This window comes from Aedes aegypti, chromosome 2 (assembly GCF_002204515.2).
Source record: "Aedes aegypti strain LVP_AGWG chromosome 2, AaegL5.0 Primary Assembly, whole genome shotgun sequence".
NCBI classification, from domain to species: domain Eukaryota; kingdom Metazoa; phylum Arthropoda; class Insecta; order Diptera; family Culicidae; genus Aedes; species Aedes aegypti.
In genome coordinates this window covers 115,469,992-115,482,955 of record NC_035108.1, presented here as the reverse complement: position 1 = coordinate 115,482,955, position 12,964 = coordinate 115,469,992, and positions in this window count along the sequence as shown.

Genomic DNA, 12,964 nt, shown 5'->3' with positions numbered 1-12,964 from the left:
GGGCTACTGCTAGCACTGCAGATGAGCAGATTCCTGCATGATGCTTAATAATAGAGAAAGATAGTTGAAATAAATAATTGAATCAGCAGAGCGAGTGGGCTACTGCTAGTAATGCAGATGAGCGGATTCCTGCATAATTAAAAAAAAAAGAAAAGTGATAAAGAGCAGAGCGAGTGGGCTACTGCTAGCACTGCAGGTGAGCGGATTCCTGCATGATGCTTAATAAGAGAGAAAGTGAGTAGAAATAAATAATTGAATCAGCGGAGCGAGTGGGCTACTGCTAGTAATGCAGATGAGCGGATTCCTGCATAGTTCTTTCAGAAATAAGAAAACAGAAAGCAGAGCGAGTGGGCTACTGCTAGCACTGCAGATGAGCGGATTCCTGTATAGTTCTTTCAGAAAATGAAGATAAGAAAACAGAGAGCAGAGCGAGTGGGCTACTGCTAGCCCTGCAGATGAGCGGATTCCTGCATGATGCTTAATAAGACAGCGAGATAGTTGAAATAAATAATCGAATCAGCAGAGCGAGTGGGCTACTGTTAACAATTCAGATGAGATTATTTCTGCATATGCTATACGGAGAAAATATGAGATTTGAAGGACATAATTAAAATGCAGAGCGAGTGGGCTACTGCCACCAATAAGTAACTCTGGTAGTTTGAAAAGAGAACTGAGAATGAAAATAAATAAAAGAGGGAAGTTAAACCTCCATAAAAAAATGATAATATTAATAACCGTGTGAGACTTTATTCAACTTAACTTATTATCGTTCATTATATTGTGTCATCTGCAAGAAAATGAATTGTGCGTAACCGTAGGTCATGTTACATTTGTTTGTTTTGAAATTTGATTGGATTTCTGGATTTTACATTATGGATTTTCAAGGGGGCCGGTCAACAGTATCAAAGAGAAGTGATAGCAATCAGATAGTATGACTTGGTGAGATGTTCGTATAGAACATAATTCGTTTGTTGAGAATTTTAACTGGAAGTTTTCTGATTTTGTTGACGGATCAAAGAAAAGTGATGAAAAACAGCTTGTGTTAATGATTGAGAAACTTTTAAAATTGATTTGTTTCGTAAATTGATTGAAAGTTCTCTGATTTTATTACTTGAGGGATTTTTCAAAAAAAACCTGGTCAGCTCAATAAAAAAAGAAGTGATCAAAATCAGCTAGTATTATTAATTGAGACAAAGAACATGTAAAATTCTTTCGTTGAAAAATAGTTACTTGGAAGTTTTCTGGTGTTGTTGCTTAACGGAATTTCCCAGGAGTCTGGTAATCTCCATTCACGAGAAGCGATCAAAATCAACTAGTATTACTCAGAGATATGGGGCATTAAACATCTGTTTGTAAGGAAAATTGATTGAAAGTTTTCTGATTTTGTTACTTAAAGAATTTTTCAGGAGCCTAGTCAGCTCCATAAAAAAAAGTGATTCTTTGAGATATAGAACTTAATATTTTGTTTGCTGAGGATGTTGATTGGAGGTTTCCTGGTTATGTTACTAGATTGTGATGAAGTGATGAAAACCAGCTAGTATTTCCGATTCCGGAGAATATGAAAAATTTGAAAAAACCTGAAGGTCGTAGACACAAAAGTCAATTTGGACAAATTGAGATGTAAGATTGTGAAAAATAATAGAATCGTTCTGGTGGGCTTCGATCCCACGACTCCCAATACGCTAGACTGGGCGCGTTAACCAACTACGCCACAGAACGGGTAACGATTCTGCAGCGCAATCGGCCAACCTGAAACCAAAGTCCGTCACGACCCCATTTTCTCCTTCACAACCCTACACCTCCTTCGGCTCTCTGAGATGCCCAATTCGACTCTCCTAAGCGTGCCTACGAACAACAGTGAGAGATTTTATTTTTAGCGTCGCACTGTTGCCTTGTTTGTGCCACACTACTCATTAGCCAACGTTGGCTCAATGAGATGGTTAGTATGGGTCCGGCTTTCGACGTGGTCGTATCTCGTCATATCGACCCCTTTTGCGATAGAGAGATCGCCGCTCAATTTTACTCAACTAGGGTTGTCATGTCTATTACGGCTTAACCAGCCGACGGTGTTTTGAAAAAACCTGAAGGTCGTAGACACAAAAGTCAATTTGGACAAATTGAGATGTAAGATTGTGAAAAATAATAGAATCGTTCTGGTGGGCTTCGATCCCACGACTCCCAATACGCTAGACTGGGCGCGTTAACCAACTACGCCACAGAACGGGTAACGATTCTGCAGCGCAATCGGCCAACCTGAAACCAAAGTCCGTCACGACCCCATTTTCTCCTTCACAACCCTACACCTCCTTCGGCTCTCTGAGATGCCCAATTCGACTCTCCTAAGCGTGCCTACGAACAACAGTGAGAGATTTTATTTTTAGCGTCGCACTGTTGCCTTGTTTGTGCCACACTACTCATTAGCCAACGTTGGCTCAATGAGATGGTTAGTATGGGTCCGGCTTTCGACGTGGTCGTATCTCGTCATATCGACCCCTTTTGCGATAGAGAGATCGCCGCTCAATTTTACTCAACTAGGGTTGTCATGTCTATTACGGCTTAACCAGCCGACGGTGTTTTGAAAAAACCTGAAGGTCGTAGACACAAAAGTCAATTTGGACAAATTGAGATGTAAGATTGTGAAAAATAATAGAATCGTTCTGGTGGGCTTCGATCCCACGACTCCCAATACGCTAGACTGGGCGCGTTAACCAACTACGCCACAGAACGGGTAACGATTCTGCAGCGCAATCGGCCAACCTGAAACCAAAGTCCGTCACGACCCCATTTTCTCCTTCACAACCCTACACCTCCTTCGGCTCTCTGAGATGCCCAATTCGACTCTCCTAAGCGTGCCTACGAACAACAGTGAGAGATTTTATTTTTAGCGTCGCACTGTTGCCTTGTTTGTGCCACACTACTCATTAGCCAACGTTGGCTCAATGAGATGGTTAGTATGGGTCCGGCTTTCGACGTGGTCGTATCTCGTCATATCGACCCCTTTTGCGATAGAGAGATCGCCGCTCAATTTTACTCAACTAGGGTTGTCATGTCTATTACGGCTTAACCAGCCGACGGTGTTTTGAAAAAACCTGAAGGTCGTAGACACAAAAGTCAATTTGGACAAATTGAGATGTAAGATTGTGAAAAATAATAGAATCGTTCTGGTGGGCTTCGATCCCACGACTCCCAATACGCTAGACTGGGCGCGTTAACCAACTACGCCACAGAACGGGTAACGATTCTGCAGCGCAATCGGCCAACCTGAAACCAAAGTCCGTCACGACCCCATTTTCTCCTTCACAACCCTACACCTCCTTCGGCTCTCTGAGATGCCCAATTCGACTCTCCTAAGCGTGCCTACGAACAACAGTGAGAGATTTTATTTTTAGCGTCGCACTGTTGCCTTGTTTGTGCCACACTACTCATTAGCCAACGTTGGCTCAATGAGATGGTTAGTATGGGTCCGGCTTTCGACGTGGTCGTATCTCGTCATATCGACCCCTTTTGCGATAGAGAGATCGCCGCTCAATTTTACTCAACTAGGGTTGTCATGTCTATTACGGCTTAACCAGCCGACGGTGTTTTGAAAAAACCTGAAGGTCGTAGACACAAAAGTCAATTTGGACAAATTGAGATGTAAGATTGTGAAAAATAATAGAATCGTTCTGGTGGGCTTCGATCCCACGACTCCCAATACGCTAGACTGGGCGCGTTAACCAACTACGCCACAGAACGGGTAACGATTCTGCAGCGCAATCGGCCAACCTGAAACCAAAGTCCGTCACGACCCCATTTTCTCCTTCACAACCCTACACCTCCTTCGGCTCTCTGAGATGCCCAATTCGACTCTCCTAAGCGTGCCTACGAACAACAGTGAGAGATTTTATTTTTAGCGTCGCACTGTTGCCTTGTTTGTGCCACACTACTCATTAGCCAACGTTGGCTCAATGAGATGGTTAGTATGGGTCCGGCTTTCGACGTGGTCGTATCTCGTCATATCGACCCCTTTTGCGATAGAGAGATCGCCGCTCAATTTTACTCAACTAGGGTTGTCATGTCTATTACGGCTTAACCAGCCGACGGTGTTTTGAAAAAACCTGAAGGTCGTAGACACAAAAGTCAATTTGGACAAATTGAGATGTAAGATTGTGAAAAATAATAGAATCGTTCTGGTGGGCTTCGATCCCACGACTCCCAATACGCTAGACTGGGCGCGTTAACCAACTACGCCACAGAACGGGTAACGATTCTGCAGCGCAATCGGCCAACCTGAAACCAAAGTCCGTCACGACCCCATTTTCTCCTTCACAACCCTACACCTCCTTCGGCTCTCTGAGATGCCCAATTCGACTCTCCTAAGCGTGCCTACGAACAACAGTGAGAGATTTTATTTTTAGCGTCGCACTGTTGCCTTGTTTGTGCCACACTACTCATTAGCCAACGTTGGCTCAATGAGATGGTTAGTATGGGTCCGGCTTTCGACGTGGTCGTATCTCGTCATATCGACCCCTTTTGCGATAGAGAGATCGCCGCTCAATTTTACTCAACTAGGGTTGTCATGTCTATTACGGCTTAACCAGCCGACGGTGTTTTGAAAAAACCTGAAGGTCGTAGACACAAAAGTCAATTTGGACAAATTGAGATGTAAGATTGTGAAAAATAATAGAATCGTTCTGGTGGGCTTCGATCCCACGACTCCCAATACGCTAGACTGGGCGCGTTAACCAACTACGCCACAGAACGGGTAACGATTCTGCAGCGCAATCGGCCAACCTGAAACCAAAGTCCGTCACGACCCCATTTTCTCCTTCACAACCCTACACCTCCTTCGGCTCTCTGAGATGCCCAATTCGACTCTCCTAAGCGTGCCTACGAACAACAGTGAGAGATTTTATTTTTAGCGTCGCACTGTTGCCTTGTTTGTGCCACACTACTCATTAGCCAACGTTGGCTCAATGAGATGGTTAGTATGGGTCCGGCTTTCGACGCTTAGGAGAGTCGAATTGGGCATCTCAGAGAGCCGAAGGAGGTGTAGGGTTGTGAAGGAGAAAATGGGGTCGTGACGGACTTTGGTTTCAGGTTGGCCGATTGCGCTGCAGAATCGTTACCCGTTCTGTGGCGTAGTTGGTTAACGCGCCCAGTCTAGCGTATTGGGAGTCGTGGGATCGAAGCCCACCAGAACGATTCTATTATTTTTCACAATCTTACATCTCAATTTGTCCAAATTGACTTTTGTGTCTACGACCTTCAGGTTTTTTCAAAACACCGTCGGCTGGTTAAGCCGTAATAGACATGACAACCCTAGTTGAGTAAAATTGAGCGGCGATCTCTCTATCGCAAAAGGGGTCGATATGACGAGATACGACCACGTCGAAAGCCGGACCCATACTAACCATCTCATTGAGCCAACGTTGGCTAATGAGTAGTGTGGCACAAACAAGGCAACAGTGCGACGCTAAAAATAAAATCTCTCACTGTTGTTCGTAGGCACGCTTAGGAGAGTCGAATTGGGCATCTCAGAGAGCCGAAGGAGGTGTAGGGTTGTGAAGGAGAAAATGGGGTCGTGACGGACTTTGGTTTCAGGTTGGCCGATTGCGCTGCAGAATCGTTACCCGTTCTGTGGCGTAGTTGGTTAACGCGCCCAGTCTAGCGTATTGGGAGTCGTGGGATCGAAGCCCACCAGAACGATTCTATTATTTTTCACAATCTTACATCTCAATTTGTCCAAATTGACTTTTGTGTCTACGACCTTCAGGTTTTTTCAAAACACCGTCGGCTGGTTAAGCCGTAATAGACATGACAACCCTAGTTGAGTAAAATTGAGCGGCGATCTCTCTATCGCAAAAGGGGTCGATATGACGAGATACGACCACGTCGAAAGCCGGACCCATACTAACCATCTCATTGAGCCAACGTTGGCTAATGAGTAGTGTGGCACAAACAAGGCAACAGTGCGACGCTAAAAATAAAATCTCTCACTGTTGTTCGTAGGCACGCTTAGGAGAGTCGAATTGGGCATCTCAGAGAGCCGAAGGAGGTGTAGGGTTGTGAAGGAGAAAATGGGGTCGTGACGGACTTTGGTTTCAGGTTGGCCGATTGCGCTGCAGAATCGTTACCCGTTCTGTGGCGTAGTTGGTTAACGCGCCCAGTCTAGCGTATTGGGAGTCGTGGGATCGAAGCCCACCAGAACGATTCTATTATTTTTCACAATCTTACATCTCAATTTGTCCAAATTGACTTTTGTGTCTACGACCTTCAGGTTTTTTCAAAACACCGTCGGCTGGTTAAGCCGTAATAGACATGACAACCCTAGTTGAGTAAAATTGAGCGGCGATCTCTCTATCGCAAAAGGGGTCGATATGACGAGATACGACCACGTCGAAAGCCGGACCCATACTAACCATCTCATTGAGCCAACGTTGGCTAATGAGTAGTGTGGCACAAACAAGGCAACAGTGCGACGCTAAAAATAAAATCTCTCACTGTTGTTCGTAGGCACGCTTAGGAGAGTCGAATTGGGCATCTCAGAGAGCCGAAGGAGGTGTAGGGTTGTGAAGGAGAAAATGGGGTCGTGACGGACTTTGGTTTCAGGTTGGCCGATTGCGCTGCAGAATCGTTACCCGTTCTGTGGCGTAGTTGGTTAACGCGCCCAGTCTAGCGTATTGGGAGTCGTGGGATCGAAGCCCACCAGAACGATTCTATTATTTTTCACAATCTTACATCTCAATTTGTCCAAATTGACTTTTGTGTCTACGACCTTCAGGTTTTTTCAAAACACCGTCGGCTGGTTAAGCCGTAATAGACATGACAACCCTAGTTGAGTAAAATTGAGCGGCGATCTCTCTATCGCAAAAGGGGTCGATATGACGAGATACGACCACGTCGAAAGCCGGACCCATACTAACCATCTCATTGAGCCAACGTTGGCTAATGAGTAGTGTGGCACAAACAAGGCAACAGTGCGACGCTAAAAATAAAATCTCTCACTGTTGTTCGTAGGCACGCTTAGGAGAGTCGAATTGGGCATCTCAGAGAGCCGAAGGAGGTGTAGGGTTGTGAAGGAGAAAATGGGGTCGTGACGGACTTTGGTTTCAGGTTGGCCGATTGCGCTGCAGAATCGTTACCCGTTCTGTGGCGTAGTTGGTTAACGCGCCCAGTCTAGCGTATTGGGAGTCGTGGGATCGAAGCCCACCAGAACGATTCTATTATTTTTCACAATCTTACATCTCAATTTGTCCAAATTGACTTTTGTGTCTACGACCTTCAGGTTTTTTCAAAACACCGTCGGCTGGTTAAGCCGTAATAGACATGACAACCCTAGTTGAGTAAAATTGAGCGGCGATCTCTCTATCGCAAAAGGGGTCGATATGACGAGATACGACCACGTCGAAAGCCGGACCCATACTAACCATCTCATTGAGCCAACGTTGGCTAATGAGTAGTGTGGCACAAACAAGGCAACAGTGCGACGCTAAAAATAAAATCTCTCACTGTTGTTCGTAGGCACGCTTAGGAGAGTCGAATTGGGCATCTCAGAGAGCCGAAGGAGGTGTAGGGTTGTGAAGGAGAAAATGGGGTCGTGACGGACTTTGGTTTCAGGTTGGCCGATTGCGCTGCAGAATCGTTACCCGTTCTGTGGCGTAGTTGGTTAACGCGCCCAGTCTAGCGTATTGGGAGTCGTGGGATCGAAGCCCACCAGAACGATTCTATTATTTTTCACAATCTTACATCTCAATTTGTCCAAATTGACTTTTGTGTCTACGACCTTCAGGTTTTTTCAAAACACCGTCGGCTGGTTAAGCCGTAATAGACATGACAACCCTAGTTGAGTAAAATTGAGCGGCGATCTCTCTATCGCAAAAGGGGTCGATATGACGAGATACGACCACGTCGAAAGCCGGACCCATACTAACCATCTCATTGAGCCAACGTTGGCTAATGAGTAGTGTGGCACAAACAAGGCAACAGTGCGACGCTAAAAATAAAATCTCTCACTGTTGTTCGTAGGCACGCTTAGGAGAGTCGAATTGGGCATCTCAGAGAGCCGAAGGAGGTGTAGGGTTGTGAAGGAGAAAATGGGGTCGTGACGGACTTTGGTTTCAGGTTGGCCGATTGCGCTGCAGAATCGTTACCCGTTCTGTGGCGTAGTTGGTTAACGCGCCCAGTCTAGCGTATTGGGAGTCGTGGGATCGAAGCCCACCAGAACGATTCTATTATTTTTCACAATCTTACATCTCAATTTGTCCAAATTGACTTTTGTGTCTACGACCTTCAGGTTTTTTCAAAACACCGTCGGCTGGTTAAGCCGTAATAGACATGACAACCCTAGTTGAGTAAAATTGAGCGGCGATCTCTCTATCGCAAAAGGGGTCGATATGACGAGATACGACCACGTCGAAAGCCGGACCCATACTAACCATCTCATTGAGCCAACGTTGGCTAATGAGTAGTGTGGCACAAACAAGGCAACAGTGCGACGCTAAAAATAAAATCTCTCACTGTTGTTCGTAGGCACGCTTAGGAGAGTCGAATTGGGCATCTCAGAGAGCCGAAGGAGGTGTAGGGTTGTGAAGGAGAAAATGGGGTCGTGACGGACTTTGGTTTCAGGTTGGCCGATTGCGCTGCAGAATCGTTACCCGTTCTGTGGCGTAGTTGGTTAACGCGCCCAGTCTAGCGTATTGGGAGTCGTGGGATCGAAGCCCACCAGAACGATTCTATTATTTTTCACAATCTTACATCTCAATTTGTCCAAATTGACTTTTGTGTCTACGACCTTCAGGTTTTTTCAAAACACCGTCGGCTGGTTAAGCCGTAATAGACATGACAACCCTAGTTGAATGAAAAATTTGTTTGTTGAGACAATTGATAAGAAATTTTCTGGTTTTGTAACTTGGTGAAATTTTCAGGAACCTGGTAAGCTCCATCCAAGAGAAGTGATGAAAATCAGCTACTTTTACTTATTGAGGTATAAGTACAAGTAAAATTCATTCGTTTGTGGAGAAAGTTGATTGAAGATTTTCTTGTTGTGTTACTGGACATATTTTTCAGGAGCCCGGTCAGCTCCATCCAAGAGAAGTGATGAAAACCAGCTAGTTTTACCTATCTGAATATAGAACATGTAAAATTCGTTTGTTAGGAAAATTTATTAGAAATTTTCTGGTTTTGTCACTTGACGGAATTTTCCAAGAGCCTGGTCAGCTCCATCCAAGAGAAGTGATGAAAACCAGCTCGTATCACCTATTTAAATAGAGAACATGTAAAAATCGTTTGTTGAGAAACTTGATTAGAAATTTTCTGGTTTTGTTACTTGAAGGAATTTATCAGGAGCCTGGTCAGCTCCATCCAAGAGAAGTGATGAAAACCAGCTAGTATTGCCTATTTAAACATAGAACATGTAAATTTGATTATTGTGAAATTGATTAGGAAATTTCTGGTTTTGTTACTTGAAAGAATATGTCAGGAGTCTGGCAGCTCCATCCAAGAGAAGTGATGAAAACCAGCTCGTATTACCTATTTGAACATAGAACATGTAAATATCGTTTGTTGAGAAACTTGATTAGAAATTTTCTGGTTTTGTCACTTGAAGGAATTTTTCAGGAGCCTGGTCAGCTCCATCCAAGAAAAGTGATGAAAACCAGCTAGTATTACCTATTTAAATAGAGAACATGTAAAAATCGTTTGTTGAGAAACTCGATTAGAAATTTTCTGGTTTTGTCACTTGAAGGAACTTTTCAGGAGCCTGGTCAGCTCCATCCAAGAGAAGTGATGAAAACCAGCTAGTATTACCTATTTAAATAGAGAACATGTAAATATCGTTTGTTGAGAAACTTGATTAGAAATTTTCTGGTTTTGTCACTTGAAGGAATTTTTCAGGAGCCTGGTCAGCTCCATCCAAGAAAAGTGATGAAAACCAGCTAGTATTACCTATTTAAATAGAGAACACGTGAAAATCGTTTGTTGAGAAACTCGATTAGAAATTTTCTGGTTTTGTCACTTGAAGGAACTTTTCAGGAGCCTGGTCAGCTCCATCCAAAAGAAGTGATGAAAGCCAGCTAGTATTACCTATTTAAATAGAGAACATGTAAATATCGTTTGTTGAGAAACTTGATTAGAAATTTTCTGGTTTTGTCACTTGAAGGAATTTTTCAGGAGCCTGGTCAGCTCCATCCAAGAAAAGTGATGAAAACCAGCTAGCTATTTAAATAGAGAACATGTAAAAAATCGTTTGTTGAGAAACTCGATTAGAAATTTTCTGGTTTTGTCACTTGAAGGAACTTTTCAGGAGCCTGGTCAGCTCCATCCAAGAGAAGTGATGAAAACCAGCTAGTATTACCTATTTAAATAGAGAACATGTGAATATCGTTTGTTGAGAAACTTGATTAGAAATTTTCTGGTTTTGTCACTTGAAGGAATTTTTCAGGAGCCTGGTCAGCTCCATCCAAGAGAAGTGATGAAAACCAGCTAGTATTACCTATTTAAATAGAGAACACGTGAAAATCGTTTGTTGAGAAACTCGATTAGAAATTTTCTGGTTTTGTCACTTGAAGGAACTTTTCAGGAGCCTGGTCAGCTCCATCCAAAAGAAGTGATGAAAGCCAGCTAGTATTACCTATTTAAATAGAGAACATGTAAATATCGTTTGTTGAGAAACTTGATTAGAAATTTTCTGGTTTTGTCACTTGAAGGAATTTTTCAGGAGCCTGGTCAGCTCCATCCAAGAAAAGTGATGAAAACCAGCTAGCTATTTAAATAGAGAACATGTAAAAAATCGTTTGTTGAGAAACTCGATTAGAAATTTTCTGGTTTTGTCACTTGAAGGAACTTTTCAGGAGCCTGGTCAGCTCCATCCAAGAGAAGTGATGAAAACCAGCTAGTATTACCTATTTAAATAGAGAACATGTGAATATCGTTTGTTGAGAAACTTGATTAGAAATTTTCTGGTTTTGTCACTTGAAGGAATTTTTCAGGAGCCTGGTCAGCTCCATCCAAGAGAAGTGATGAAAACCAGCTAGTATTTCCTATTTAAACATCCAGCTTTTTAAAAGCACTAATGGCTGCCGCAAACAGGCTCGCTTTCTGGTAGGGACCGATCAATTTGACGTTTGGCTTGGGTCGTTTTATATTGAGCGGACCCAAGCCAAATGTCAAATCGACCGATCCCTACCAGAAAGTGAGCCTATCGGCGGCAGCCATTAGCGCTCGTAAAAAGCTGGATATAACATGTAAAATTCGTTAGTTGAGAAACTTGATTTGAAATTTTCTGGTTTGGTACTTGACGGAATTTTCAGCTACACCCAAGAAAAGTGGTTAAAATCACACAGTATCATTTATTGAGAAATAGAACGTGAAAAAAATCGTGTGTAGTAACATTTGGTTGGAAGTTTTCTGGTTTTGCTAATTGATGAGTTTTTCAGAAGCCTGGTCAGCGCCATCGAAAAGAAATAATGAAAATCAGCTAGTATTACTCATTGAGGCTTAGAACATGTAAAATTTGTTTTCGCGAAAATTGATCGTAAGTCAAGAGATGTGATGAATTTTATTGAGATTCATTGGGATAGAACATGTCAAATTCGTTTATTGTGAAAGTTGATTTAAATTTTTTCTGGTCTTGTAGATTATTCAGAAGCGCTGAACATCCAACAAAAGTGATGAAAATCTGTTAGTAATACTTATTAGGATATTGAACATGTAAACTTTGTTGCTGAGAATGCTGATTGCAAGTTCTCTGGTTTTGTTATTAGACGGATTCTTGAGGAGCCTGGTCAGCTCCATCTAAGCGAAGTGATGAAAACCAGCTAGTATTGCGATAAAGAAAATATAAAACTTGTTCGTGCTCCATCCATGATGAAAACATTATTATTATTATTATTATTATCTTTATTAACGAGATTTGCAGCCCGAGGCTGGCTCATCTCGGATGAAAACATTGGTAATGTTATTTGGAACATGAAAATTCATTCAATTAGCAGTTAAATGGAAATTTTCTGACTTTGTTTTATTTGTAAATTTGTTATTAAAGATCTTGAATTGATATACACATAATGTTGTTGTTTTGATTTGTGTTTTACAAGTTTCAAGTCTAGAATATGTCAAATTATTAACCATAGGAAAACTCAACCGTGGTAAGAAGAGATGTTGTGTTACCAGTACTAAATGAATTACGGAAATTAAGGGTAGCTAACCCTTTAATTTTGAATATGTCAAAAAAAAAGGTAATGGTTGTTGACCTTTTTCAGAAATCAAAGTTATATTGAATAGTAAGTTAAAAAAAATAATAATAATAATAAATATTTTAAAATTCGAGAAATGTTAAAAAAACGAGAATTTCAAGTGCTCAAAATTCAGAAAGTGAATCAACTCCGATAATAACGTACTAGTTTTCGTTTCAAAAAAAAAAAAAAAACAAATGATTGCCTGAGGTTTAATCTGAATTAAAAACATATTATTGCAACGTATAGAAATGTTAAAAAAAGCTGTCTCCGTAAAAGACACTAAAGAAGTACTTATTCAAATATTTCATTGAAAATATGAATGGTTAGGAACATTGAGATTCTAGTTTTTTTACTTTTTTTCTTGTGAGTGTATTATCAAAGGTTAATTTAAATAAAAATATATGAAACATTAAAAACAATTCTCTATTTAAAAACATAGATAGAAAATTGATTATGAAATTTTAATCTTTCCTTTGGCTATTGTGAACATGAGATTAATTACTAACTGGAAAGCTTGTCTAAGTAATTTTAAGGTCAATGTTTACTGCTGTTAGAACATTATACTGAATATTATTGTATTATACATTTAAAATAGAATAGTTATACTTATTCAGTCAATTTCAGTTAAGCCACACATAAAAAAAATGCTTAACATGGAAACAGGAATGACCTACATTGTAAGGTATAAAACCATTTAAAAAAAGCAAACATTGATCTGTTACATAATATTAAATTGTATCTACAAACAAGAA